The sequence below is a fragment of the Macrobrachium rosenbergii genome, chromosome 14 (genome assembly GCF_040412425.1).
Source record: "Macrobrachium rosenbergii isolate ZJJX-2024 chromosome 14, ASM4041242v1, whole genome shotgun sequence".
Taxonomy (NCBI): Eukaryota; Metazoa; Arthropoda; class Malacostraca; order Decapoda; family Palaemonidae; genus Macrobrachium; species Macrobrachium rosenbergii.
In genome coordinates this window covers 34,764,874-34,779,318 of record NC_089754.1, presented here as the reverse complement: position 1 = coordinate 34,779,318, position 14,445 = coordinate 34,764,874, and the positions used below count along the sequence as shown (strand labels likewise).

Below are 14,445 nucleotides of genomic sequence, written 5' to 3'. Positions count from 1 at the left end.
TTTCCTCTTGGGAGGCGGAGAGATAACGTGTGAGAGGACAGATCCCACTGGAGCCCCAGCCACTGAAACCGGGACTCGAGTCAGGCGGGACTTCTCTCTGTTCAGTTGAAAACCTAACGACTCCAGGAAATTGATGACTATGGACGAGCCTTCTGACACTCGAACTGTTGGTGCCCAAATTATCCAATCGTCTAGGTACGCTGCTAGGGATATCCCTCGAGACCGGAGTTGTTGCACTACCGTGTCCGCCAGCTTGGTGAATACCCTGGGCGCAATGTTCAGACTGAAGGGCATGACCCTGAAGGAGTAGGCTTGATTCCCGAGTCTGAACCGAGGAACTGAGAGAAGTTCCGCGCAATCGGGACGTGATAATAAGCGTCTGAAAGATCGACAGAGGTGGTGACGGCTCCACGCGAAGTAGAGTCCGTACCTGAGCTACCGTAAGCATGCGAAATTTGTCGCATTTTATGTAGAGATTTAGACGCGACAGATCCAGGATCACTCTTTGCTGATCGGAGTCTTTTTGGGAACAGTGAATAACCTGCCTTGAAACTTTAGGTGCCTTACTTTCTTTATTGCTCGTTTGTTGAGCAATTCTGTCACGTAATCCTGTAGGATTGATGTGGGTGGCTGGTAAAATCTGGTTAGAGGAGGAGGGTTCTTGATCCAGCTCCATCCTAGTCCTTTGGACACAATGCTGTGTGCCCAAGGGCTGAAGGTCCATTGGTCCCTGAACCAATACAGGCGACCACCTACCTGGGTTCTCTCAGTGGGAGGGAGCGGGTTTATTCCCCCTACCACGTCCAGGCCTTCCCCTTGGGGTGGTGTTGGGCTTTCCTCTATGAGGGACTCTGCCTCTTCCTCCCTTGCGACCCTATTAAGGCCGTGAAAGTATCCACGGCCCTCATATGTGGGGTTGTACGCTGGCGAAGCCACATAAGAAGGTGCAGCTGGTTGGACCAGCACATACTGTTGGGGGTGAGCCTTGGAGGTGGAAGGCTGGGCTACTGCCGAGACCGGGACGGCTTGGACTACCGCCTGATGGTGGGGCCTCTTATGCCTCCTGAAACGTTTGCCTCCTCTCGATCTGGGGCCGGCCGATTCTGGGGTCTTGCGCTATAGGCAGAAATGCCCCAGCGAGAGCGCAGACTCTGATTGGCCCGTAGCCTCGGCCATAACATTTGTGACCTCCTCTTCAGGGAAGAGGTTAGGTCCCCAGATCGAGCTACTTAACTTGGAGATGGTAAAGCTGCTCGATGCCATCATAGATGCAAGAAAATCCAAATTAAAGAGAGACGAGCACACAAAAGAAACGGATGCAGTCACGTGCTAGAAAATGGAATGAGGTAGGTGGCGCTGGTGTCGCCGTCCTGGCGGGTGTTGAGTGTAGGGAGGCTGTAACGGCTCACCGCTCTGTTCGGGGTTTTGATAAGGAGAGATCTTTCAAGTATGTTTCCGTGGTAGTGGTATTTCACTCACCCTTCTTTATACCGACGTCTTCCTAGAAGACGCTCGACTGGGGGTAGTAACCCCAGCTTTCCTGAAAGCTCTTTTTCTCTGGTATATCTAGTATTGTTATACCTAGAAATTCGTGCTGTAATGGAATTTCACCCGGCTGACACGGGACTGAACTCAGAAATATGAATCACATCTTTTTACACCAGCTTCTGTGGGTTTTTGCATTTTCCACCATTCCTATTAGTCCTGTTTAATTATTTTTTGGTTTTCCCTCACCAAAAAACCTGTTCTTCTAGGGCTGAAACCTCTAGCTAGGTAAGGAAAGGGGATGAAGCTCCCAGTTGTGTAAGGATATAAAGTACAGTACTAAATTTTGTGAGACTTTCTCCTCTATGGGATATTTGTCTCATGAAACTGACAGGCACATTAAAACTTGAATACGCAGATATGGCCTCTGCCAAATCCTGTCAGTCTGTGCTTCTAGCAAAAGACTGAGGGGTTACTCAAACACCCACCTGACCAACAAAGCCTGACATAGGTTAGTTCACCACTTAAAACTGCACTCTATGAAAAGTTCAGAAATCATGTCTTTCCTTTTTACACAATGGGAAAAAAAGTCAGTAGGTAGCAATATCATCCAAGGATGAATGATGGCATTACACCCACATTTCCCCTCCCAACCCTTGTTACAGCAAGGACATACAGAAAATTTCAGACCCAAGTCTTCAGACAGGTACCCAGTTTTGAATATGAGTTGGGCTGTCATGAGCTGGGAAAGATCCAAAGGAAGGGAAGAGACTCACTGTAGTGTGACTCTACGCCTGCCTATGTCCCACCACAATCATTAAACAAGGAGCAATAGTTGTTCAAAAAGAGCTGGGAAAGCTACTCAATGGTTGAACCACCACCATAGGGCCAGGGAAAGTGTCAAGGGGCCTATAGTTGTTACCCTGTAGAGAAAAGGAAATTTGTCGGACAGGATCCTCCCAACTGAAATTTAGTCAAACCCTGTGCTAATAACAAGCAGGATCCAAGTTTCTCCCCTTCTGAAAAGACAAGAGATTCCACTAAATGGACACAGGGTCAAAAAAGGGAAATGCCTAGCTCACCTTCTATTTGGCCAACATTTCACAGAGGAAGCAGTAGAGGTACAATGATTTTTATGATAAAATCAATTTTTTTGGTTCTTACCTCTCTAATCATTTCGCCTTATCTGCTACTACTTAGGCACAGGTTCGAAAAGTGTTAAAATTGAAACAATCGTTAACAAACGCCCCCTTTGTAGGGTGGGGGTAAGACAGTGAATGATTCGGTTGTTCTTTCTACAATACTCTTTATCTCTTACGAGGGAAAGGAGGGAGGGTTTCAATGATAGAGGGTAAGTACCTAAAAAATTTATTTTATCATAAAAATCATTATTTTCGAGGGGAAACTTACCCTCTATCATTTAGCTGATTCCAACATTGTGTGCTGGAGGTGGGCAAGAGATTCCCTATACGGTAACTGAATTACTTATCTGATGAATATGATCCCATGGCAAATACTTGTCAAATGAGGATCTTCATCAAGTGAGGTCCACTATCTTAGGAGGTGGAACACAAATGTGGCAGTTGGTTGATGATGTGCAATGCAGAATAGCAATTTATTGGCCCCTGTGCCTCAGCCCTGCAGAGCTGACTGGAGCTACAGCCACAACTAAACACTGATCCCTCAAGAGTTACCACCTACCTAATCAAGCTGCTGTGGCACCTCTCACCCAAAAACAACAGGCCCAAATTGGAAGAAAAATGGTATTTAATCAGCTCAGGGTGGCTTTCTCCAATGAGGAGCAATGGCTCTGCACCATAAAATAACATACTTTACTCTAAAAAAAAAAAAAAACTTTGTTTGCCCTCACCCAAGAACAAACAAAGCAAGGACAACTACAGTATACAAAAAGATCCAAATAAACAGAGTGGTGTAAATTACCATGTACAAACTCATCACAAACAGTTCCCCTTTACCAGGAACGAGGTAGCTAAAGAGAACATTATCTGTTTGTGATACAAAGGGAAGACAAGGAGAGAACCTCCCTTGCCGAAACCAGAGGTGCTAGAGTACAGCAGTCTTCATATTGGATCTCTATGTCCCTCAAGTAGTTGGAAGCGAATACAGAGCTAAACCTCCACTGTGCTGCCAAGACTAGATGGTCTAGTTTGAGGTCCTGGTGAAAACTAACAGATGTGGCCACTGTTCTGATGTCGTGTGGTTTCACCTTCAAAAGGGGACAAACCACATGGTGTGCCTTCACAATTAAGTGCTTAATCAAGAAAGCCATGGCATCCTTAGACATAGGAAACTCAGGCTTCCTGACCAAACAAAATAGGTTCCTACACTGCTTCCATAAAGGTTTAAGATGGGATGTATAATAATTTAGAGCCCTAACAGGGCATAACACCAGCTCTCCTTCCTCAGGAGTCAGAGTTTCCAGTGAAGGGATAGACAAAACTCTAGGAAGACCTTTGGCCTTAACATTATTCTTGGCACGAAAGGAAGCCAGAAAAGATCATTCTGCTCCATCTAGGTTCCATAAAAGAGGTTTCTGAAGAACCTTCGGCACTTCCAGTTGAAATGAGTGAACAGCTTCATGTCAGTCAAATCATCTGAAATATCCAATCCAGTATGCCTTTAAACAGAAGCCAGCATGGATTTATAGCCTTTGATGGAGGCAACAAACTTTCAGCAAATCTTAAGAATCGCAGAAACTTATTTACATTATCAATGCTGGTGCGAAGACATGAAATTCCCCTGGGCTTGCACCATGATCTATATAATTCCCACTGTTTCCGATATATTAGTGGGCTTTCTCCTTGCAGCAAGGATAGAGTCCCTAGCCAGCTTTGAAAAGCCTTAGCGCTGAGGAGCTTGCTGACGGTTTCCAAGCAGTTAGACAAAGCATATAGATACTGTATTTCTGTGCAGCCTCCCTGTCCCTGTCTGTCGAAGTAGATTTGTTCAAAAAGGTAACTGTCTGGGAACTTCTATCGACATTTTTAGAAGGTCTGTGAACCAATGCCTACTAGGTTACCAAGGCACGATTAGAAACATGGTGGTGTTCCAGGATTCCCTCAATTTCTTGAGCATTTCCTTCAACAGTGGAAATGGAGGGAAAGCATATATGAATAGGTTTGCCCACTCTAAAGCCATAGCGTCTACTGCCCAGGCTTGAGGGTCCAGAGCTGTTGAGACGCACAACTAGAGACGTTGATTCATTTTCATTGTGAAGAGATTGATAGGAGGTTGGCCGAACTCTTTCTAAATTACCTCGCACACAGTCGAGTTTAATGTCCAATTGTGGGAAAGTGGCTATCCCGGACGACTTAGCATGTCTGCCAGAACATTCAACTGACCAGGTACAAACTGGGGCATTAGGACAATGTTCCTCTCCTCCACCCAGGGGAGTAAATCCATGGTAATGGCTCCTAACGCTTCTGACTGCGTGCCCCCTTATCTTCTTAGGTACGACAGAGACATTGAGTTGTCCAAGAAGACAGAAATTACTTTGTTAGTCACTGTACTTTCCAGCTTCTGCAGCCCCTTCTGGATAGCCAACAACTCTTTGCAGTTTATGAGCAGGTTTATTTCGGATGGCAATCATAATCCAGAAGCGATCTGATTCCCCATAACAATACCCCAGACCTTGAGAGGTCTGGACTCAGGGACTCTAAGAGACTTTCCTGCAAGCAGTACCTCTCCGGACAGCCACCAACGAAGGTAAGGGAACAGATCCGGATTCCGAGGCACTAACTCGTGGATTGGCTGTGACTCTCTGTACTAGTGCTTTCTCAAGTGCAACTGAAATGGTCTCATCCATAGTCGAGCACCCGGGACTAACTTCTCCAGAGAAGACACGTGACCTAACAGACTGCCAGCATTTGGCAAATTTGCTTACGAATGACAAGAGTTTGTCTACTCAAGCACGTGTAGGAAAACCTTGAAAAAAACAAAATCTATCATCATGCCCAGGTAGGTCACTCTTTGAGATGGTTCCAGTGAAGACTTTGCTATATTTATCAGTAACCCTAGGACTTTTGCTAAGCCAAGAATTAGCTCTCTTGCCCTAAGACAATCCTATTGGAGTTCGCAATGATAATCCAATTGTCCAGGTATAGCACAATGATAATCCAATCGTCCAGGTATAGAAGTATCTTTACTCTAGTAAGTGAAGCCATTTTGCAAAGGGGGATAAGACCCTGGTGAAAACCTGAGGTGTGGAACTTAGTCCAAAATAAAGAGCTCAAAATTGGTATGTCTTTCCTCCAAAAACAAAGCATAAGAACTTTCTTGAATGTTGGTGAATGAGGACATGAAAGTACACGTCTTTCATGTCCACCATAATCATCCATGCTTCCTTCTCCAAGGCAGCTAAGACTGTGGAGGCCAACTCCATGGAAAAAGGGGACAGCTGGACACAGAGGTTGAGCTTGGATATGCCAAAGACAGGCCTCCGACCTCCCGTTGCCTTTGGAACTAGGAATAGCCTACTGTAAAAATCTGGCGAAGTAGCCGGTATTTCCTCTATAGCTGCTTTCTCTAACAGAGAAGATACTTCTTTACTCAAGACCCTTGTCTTCTCTGGGTTGCCTCTGTAAGACCAAAAGGCTATGGGCTGGTATGATGGAGGAGGTGAATTCCTGAAGGGAACGCAATAGCCTTCCAAAGGAACTTTTGCTACCCAAGCATCTCTTCCTAAGCATTCCCACACTTCAGCGAAGAGGCTTAACCTGAGGGCTCAAGGAGCTAGTCTTTATTAGATTTTGGATTCTTGTTATAAGAGGAGATAAACTTCCCTCCCCTTGCAGAAAGGGATTTGGAACTTTGCTGGTAAAAATGATATTTTCATAATAAAATTAAGTTTTATAGATACAGTACTTACCAAGTAATTATACAGATAATGTATCTACCTTGCGTGGCAACTTTTTTTGTAATTTAGCAGTAGCGCTTCTTTAGTTTACATGTAGGTGACCCCCCACCCAGTACCAGGAGAAGTAGAAACAACTTAGCAGTCATTATTCAATTTGCTTGTGCCCTCATGTCCATAAGAGGGGAGGAGGTTAGGAGGGCTGGCTCTGATTCTGTAACTACTTGGTAAGTATATATAAAACAATTTTATTATGAAAATGTCATTTTCATATAAGTAACTTATTAATTTTATTATGAAAATGTCATTTTCATATAAGTAACTTACAAAGTAATTACATAGCTGAAGCCCGCACTGAATGGAGGTGGGATACATGGGCATAGTCTACTCCAAAAAATTAAAGCATGATATTGAATTTGAAATAGGAAATTCTGCCAGCATTGTGTGCAATGCTTGTTGTTTCCATATATGGTAAGACAGATAATGCAGGTGAATACTGCCTCTGGTTGGTGCTCATCTTAACCTGTAATGGCATGGCTGTTGAGCCATGGAGCGCCTCTACTTAAGGGAGGGAGCTTTGTAGTGGAGGATATGACTGATGGCTAACAAAGCATATAATACTGTAAGGTGCCCCTGCCCTGGGCGCAGTACCAACTTTAAAAAACCAGACAACGCTGTCACCTACTCTGAAAAAACTTATTAAAAACTACAACCTATCCACTAAGCCTGCTGGATACTCCGAGTATCTTGTACAGCCAGGCTCCCAGAAACTCGAAAAAGAGTGCTTCCTATGATTTTTCACCTAATACCATGCCAGCCACCTAGAATGGACCCAAGATACTGCACTTGTTAAACATTATTTCTACTTCCTTTAATTAGTGACAAGCAAGAATGGACCTACCTCCAGTAGGTAGACTGGATAATGGAGGTCAAAGACTTGTTATGTCTAAAGGCCAAGGAAGTAGACACTACTCTGATATCCTGCACTCTCACTTAAAGTTTGGTAAAATGTCCCCCTGGATCTGGGAATGTGCTTTTTTTTTTTTCAATTAAATCTCATACGAAGAATGACAAGGCGTTCTTTGATAGAGAATAAGATGGGTTCTTTAACGAACACCAAAGATTGCTAGATGGGCCCCTGATGTTTTCTGTCCTAGTCAGGTAGTATCTCAATGCTCTGACCAGACACAGTATATCTTCTTAAGCCCCTTAACTAAGAAATTCCATTAAGTTCTTCACAGTGAATGAGTGAGGTCAGGGCATGGACAGGTCCTTGTCCTTAGCCAGAAAGGCTACGGTGAAGAGCAAATGACATTCCCTTGAGAAAAAACCCACTCTTTTGTCAATAGTTTGCTTTTTGCTGATGTGCTTAGCTGTAGCTAAAGCAAAGAGGAAGAGAGTTTTATGCATCTGATTCGGAAGAGAAGCAGAGCGAAGGGGATCAAAAGATAGGCCTGTCAGCCAGCCATTTCAGGACCACATCCAGATTCCACAAGACCAAAGTGTTGTCTCTTTCATGTTACATCATATCAAACGACTGTACCATGTCTTTAATGTCAGAGATCGATAAGATATCCAGGTCTCTATACTTGAAAACGGAGCCAAGAATTGCCCGATTGCCTTTAATGCTAGAGGAAGAAAAGTTCTTGGTATTCCTCAGAAAAAAGAGAAAATCTGCAATTTGTGTCAAATTGGTCTCAGAAGATGAGACATTGCAGTTGTGGCACCACTGTTGGAGGGTTAACCACCTGGCGTGATAGTCGAGGCTAGAAGACTTCCTTCTGCACTTTGCAATAGCCTCTGAAGCTTCCCTTGATAAACCCTTCGCTCTGACAAGCTTATGGGCAGACTGGAACCTGTCAGAGTGAGAGTGGGTAACCCCTGGTGGTTTCTTATGAAGTGGGGTTGTCTGAGTAGCGATACTTTTTGGGGAAGCATTCTTGGGTAGTCCACCAACATACACAGGAGGTCCAGGAACCACTCCCTCAGAGGCCAAAACGGGGCTATGAGGGTCAAGGTCCCATTGTGGTGCAACTCAAACTTGATCAATACTTCCCTGATCATGCTAAAGGGTGGGAAGGTGTAACAGTCCAGATTCGACCAATCCTGTAACATGGCTCCCGTGGCCCATGTAAGAGGATCTGGGGCTGGCTAGCAAAACAGAGGAAAATGATGGCTTCTGTGGCGGAATTTAAAAAAATACAAAAACAATACACAACACAGATACACAGAACATATAACCACATACAATACTCACTCTGATCCTCGGTTGCTGGGAGATGGATGAAGGTGTCCACGGTCGCCAACACAGTAGACAAAATTACACAAACAAAACCGAAAACAGACTTTCAACCAAAAAAAAAACGAGCAAAAAGAAAGAGACACATACACAGACAACAATGACATCCAACAGAAAACACACGACTCACGAAACATACAATAATCCACCATCAATGTCCGCCTTGCACAGAACTCAGCTCAAGACTCTTCAAAACCGAAAAAAACTCCCTCGACATTTGCACAGACAGACAGCACCGTAAACAAACTCTGAACTAAAGACCCTCATCCCTCTTCCAACAACCGAAACACTCATTAACAAGATAAACTACACTCTCTCGCTCTCTCTCTCTCTCTCTCTCTCTCTCTCTCTCTCTCTCTCTCTTCTTCTTCTCAAAACTTACGTTACTTTTTAAAACTATCTTAACGGCAAACTAAAACTCTCTCTCTCTCTCTCTCTCTCACAGAACGTTGGGAAATGCTACACAAAAACTCATTCATCCCTCCACAATTCTCCCCCTTTAGCATTTTCCAACCAACACTTTTCACACTACATTCAAATTGCCTTACGCAACACCCACGGATGCTCACTAGCAGGTCCTTTTAGAACGCGTTCCACAGGCACGCAATCATTCTCTCAGACTTGCTCTCTTCCAGCAACATTCAGATTTACATTTTCTCCTCCATTCTCTCTCAGATTCACACTATCTTCTTCACTATTACCACTCTCAATTTCATCCACAATCTCATCTATACCCTCTAACTCGTTCCCAAATACCTCCCCAATTCTTCAACTAACCCATCCCATTCGCTCATTGACCTTTCCAATTCTTGCAACGATTCATTCATGCTTTCAATCACTCGTCTATCACTGCTACGCTCTCTTACTCTTACACTTTCAGCTCACCTCCAACCGTTCACTCACCCCTACACGTTCAGTCAACTCAGTTATATCAAACCTGCATATGCTATACGTTCTATTCATACCATCCCATTCATCCGTATTACAAGCTTTATCACTCATTTTCACTTTGGCACTCACACCCCTATCACACAACTTACGATCATTCCGTTCACATGCACGTTCTTCCCTTTCTTACGTTTCCTACCATACTCTATCAAAACAAATTGCTGATCCTCATGCAACAACCCTCACGTGACATGCATCATACGCACCGCTTGCATCCTGGAGGATCCACCGATTTGAACCCCTTTCACACTCAGTTTCCCCGAATTCGCTGTCACAATCACCCTCTTTCGTCTACATACACTTGATACATGCCCTTCCATTCCACATTCGACACACTTCGCTCTCAGTTCTGAACACATTCTCGCATAATGCCCATTCTTACCACAGTTGCCACATATTACATTCACTGGTACCCCTACAACCATTAGCAATATGACCCACCTGTCCGCACCTGTAGCATTTAACCCCCCTATCTTTCATACAATCACTTACCAAATGTCCCGATTGCCCACACCCGAAACACGCTCCTAGAGCCCACCTACACTCATTCTTTGTATGTCCTTCCTTTCCACATCTAAAACACTTCGCTCGACTTCCACTCACAGACCTTCCCCTTTGTACACTACTATCCCTAACCCGTCCAACCCGTTGTTCCCTTACAAACCCACCATTCATCCTCACTGGCACCTCCACATTACTTGCTCTTACACTCCTATCTATTACACTATCGGCCATTCTCATTGGGCCCCTCAACACTGCATCCCTAAAGCTTCCAAACTCTGGCACTCTCTCATCTACCCCAGCCCTTACACTCACACTTCTGCTCTCTTTTATAACCCTGTCAAGCTCATAATCTTCTATAATTTCCAAAATTTCTCCCCAAGTCAACCTCTCAATCGTCCATCTTTTCTTTCCTTCCGCTTCAAGTTCACAAATTCTCTAACTCCACCTGGCACTGTCCCTAACAACTTCCGTACTAACTCCTTACATTCATCTATCCCATCATCCCCAAACTTCTTCCTTGCCAACGTCTCCAGCCTACAAGCATACAGTGACAAGGTTTCCCCAGCTTTCATTCTTGCCTCATCAAATTCATTCTTCCTCTTATACTTAACACTACCTGAATATTTCATACACCTTATCTTGCTCAACTAGTCTAGCTTTCACCTTGTCATACTCAACATCTCCCACACTCATAATAACCCTATACATATCCAGCAAAAACCCAGTCAAATATTCTCCTAATTCTCGTGACCACACTCTCTTACTCTCCCCATACTTATCCTGACAAAACCTTTCATACTCCCTAAAGAAATCATGCACATCCCTCCTTCCATACTCATCATACCTTTCACACCGGGGTACCTCCCTCACATACATGAACCTTTCTCACTTCTTTCTCACTTTCACTTTTTCACTACTTTCACTCTGTCCTTTCATACCCTCTTCCGAATACAAAGAGTCCACTTCCTGCTTACATTCATCTTACTCATTACACTCTTCTTCTTCTTCCTCTTTTTATCCACTTTTATCCATTCACCTCCATCCACCTCACTATCACTAGTATCTTCACCCTCTCCCTTCTTTCCTGCCTTTCCCACTTCCTTGCCCTTCTTACCAGTCTCCTTTCCTTTTCCCTTCTTCCCTTTTCTTCCCCTGACTTATCCTTACCTTCCTCTGTTCCTTCCCTTGCTTTTCATTCCCTTTTTTCCTTACCCTGCCTCTCATTCTCTCGTTTCTTACTTCCTATTCCCACATCACTTTCATCACTCACACTTCCATTCACTTCTTCCTCCTTTTCTTTCTCTCTTGCCCTTCACGCATTCCAGAGGACCTGCCTCAACAGCCCCTTCTCCAAAAACACCCTTGAACATACCTTTCACCATTTCTTCCACACTTTTCATCATTCCTCCAACTTTTTATCCACCCTCTTTTCCATTCTCTCTTCAGACTCTTTCATCTCCCCTTTCATTTCTTCTTTTGCACTCCTTAGCATTCCCCCCATCTCCTCCAACTGACTCCTCAACTCCTCATTCTCACCCCTCAGCCTCCCATTCTCCTCTCTCAACCTCACCAGTTCCTCTTCCATCCTTTCCTCCAAAGTAAGTATAGTATACCTACAGACCACTGAGCTGTTAACAGCTCTCCTGAGGGCTCACACTACCAGCCACCAATTGGTTATTAGCAACGGGATCTGCAGCTGCACTACCAGCCACCAATCATTGCAGCTGCAACATCAGCTGCCCTGACGTTGAGCGCCAAATATAATGTGGCGGAATTTAAAAAAATACAAAAACAATACACAACACAGATACACAGAACATATAACCACATACAATACTCACTCTGATCCTCGGCTGCTGGGAGATGGATGAAGGTGTCCACGGTCGCCAACACAGTAGACAAAATTACACAAACAAAACCGAAAACAGACTTTCAACCAAAAAAAATAATGAGCAAAAAGAAAGAGACACATGCACAGACAACAATGACATCCAACAGAAAACACACGACTCACGAAACATACAATAATCCACCATCAATGTCCGCCTTGCACAGAACTCAGCTCAAGACTCACTCAAAACCGAAAAAAACTCCCTCGACATTTGCACAGACAGACAGCACCATAAACAAACTCGAACTAAAGACCCTCATCCCTCTTCCAACAACCGAAACACTCATTAACGACAACTACTCTCTCTCTCTCTCTCTCTCTCTCTCTCTCTCTCTCTCTCTCTCTCTCTCTCTCTCTCTCTCTCTCTCTCTCTCTCTCTCTCTCTCCTACACAAAAACTCATCATCCCTCCACAGATTCTAGAGGTGGCCTGCCCCACAACTTCCACAGGTCTAGGCATACCAGGGATCTCAGGGTCCACTTGGTGGGAAGGACCTGCTTTGATGGCTCAGCTCGTCCGCCACCACATTCAACTTTTATTGGATACAGCAAATTATAAGAGTAACTCATTTCAGTCTACTCACAGCAGTAATTCTCTTGAGCTTGATAGAGGTCGAAGGAATGGGTAACGCCTTGTTGCAGGTGTAAGCTATGGCTGTGGTATCGTCCGCCTGCACCACGACTGTCTTGTTGCGGACTAGGTGCATAAAATTCTGAAGGCCTAGCTGAACTGCCTTCAACTTTCTGACAATGATATGTAAGTCATGTTGTTCTGGAGTCCATGTCCCCAAGACCTCTTGATTGTTTAGCAGGGCTCCTCAACCTATGTCCGAGGCATCAGAAAAGAAATTCAGGTCAGGTTTCAGAGGACGAAGGGACTTCCCTTTCAACAGCCTTCTGATAGCTGCCATGGCAGGTCAGATTGTATCTCCAGGGTGATTGGAAAGAAATTTACTGGGCATTTCACTAAGTAAAAATTAACATTGTTTATCGTACACCAGCTAGTTCGCTAAGTAACAAAATCCGCTAAGCTAAGGTCTGTATGTTGAGGTGCCACTATTATACTGAGTTGTGCTAACACTAAGAACTTTCTGTGAACCCATGGGACCCATTTTTAAAACAAGACACTGCGAATATACATGCAACTACACATTTGATTCACTATCTAGTACCTAGAACTAGCAGTGCCACATAGCCAAATACAGTACAATACTGTAACTACATGTATTACAGGCAAATTTCATTTTATATGACAATATTTTTCAGATTTATAACATTCTAAATAGTTTTATTCTGTGTGCTATATATCATAAAAATGTACAAGCATGGGTATATCATATTATATATTTCAACATTTGTTTTTAAGTGATTTGACAATTTTCTATTGTTATCTGCATATTTATGGCTAGCACTGGTACTGCATGTACAGTGCTGTATACTATACAGTACAGCTGAATAGCATGCAAATAAGACAATATTTCTAAATAATTTTATAATTCAAAATGATTTTATACCGAAAATGACATAACTGTATATTGTTTTAAATATTTCAATACAGTATTTGTTTTTACATGATGACACTTTTTTCTATAATTTCTGTATTTTGGCATTTTAATGTTTGTTGCTGACTAACATAAATATGCAAAACTGATGCAAGTCAATTTCTATTTTTCCCCTTAACTTTTCAACAATATAACTGGTGGTATTACTTTATGTTACTTTAAACCTAATATCAGAACAGTGTAAACAGAATATTTTACCAAGTATGGTATTCAAGTCTCGTATATTTTTCGTCTAAACCTAAAATACTGTAAATTTATCATCAAAATATTGGCATGGTGCAGAAATTATGAGTATTAAGTTTTATGTGCTGCCCTGTCAATATTTTCTGTAGTTACAGCAATTGCCAATGAGAAATGGATATTCAATTTCATAACTCAATCAATGTTGAGTCCCTTCAAACTTTTTATAGAGCATTGTGTTAGTCTTAAAATTTTTGCTTTATTAACATGGTATAACCATGCAGGACATAAATATCTTAAATTGAGCATCAAAAGGTGTTATTTGAAGACTCTTACGGGAATACTGTAAAAATTATGTCGCTTGGTTACAAGGTACATATAGATGCAGTAAACTGTCCCAAGTGCCCCAAAAACTGTTTTCAAAATAGAAAGCTGTATTAGGATATCTGAGACGCTAACAAAGACAATTAGATTAGGTTACCTAAGAGGCAAGTGATTTTATATGTGCAATATGGTTCGATCCACCCCATGGTGAAAAACCTTCTTGATCGACTGGAGCCTCGCTTCACTCCCATCAAGTGGCTTGCCACCAGGGCCACAGGTATATCTATCCCCGTGGCTAGAACCCTCTATATCCTCTTCCTAAGGTCAGTTGTTGACTATTTATCTCCTGCTTTAATTCAATTACCCAGACAGGCATTACA

General features: G+C 43.2%; 1 long non-coding RNA gene across 5 annotated transcripts in view; it reads right to left on the bottom strand.

The window, feature by feature from the left end:
• The window catches only part of LOC136845920 (uncharacterized), a 59,662-nt gene that overhangs the window by 40,033 nt on the left and 5,184 nt on the right, over nucleotides 1–14,445 (bottom strand). For 2 of the 5 annotated variants that reach the window (XR_010855292.1, XR_010855293.1), the window contains exon 2: nucleotides 12,584–12,822. The exons of the other annotated variants lie outside the window; for them this stretch is intronic. This is a non-coding gene — a long non-coding RNA (uncharacterized lncRNA). The remainder of the gene's footprint in view (nucleotides 1–12,583; nucleotides 12,823–14,445) is intronic. 5 annotated transcript variants of the gene reach the window in all.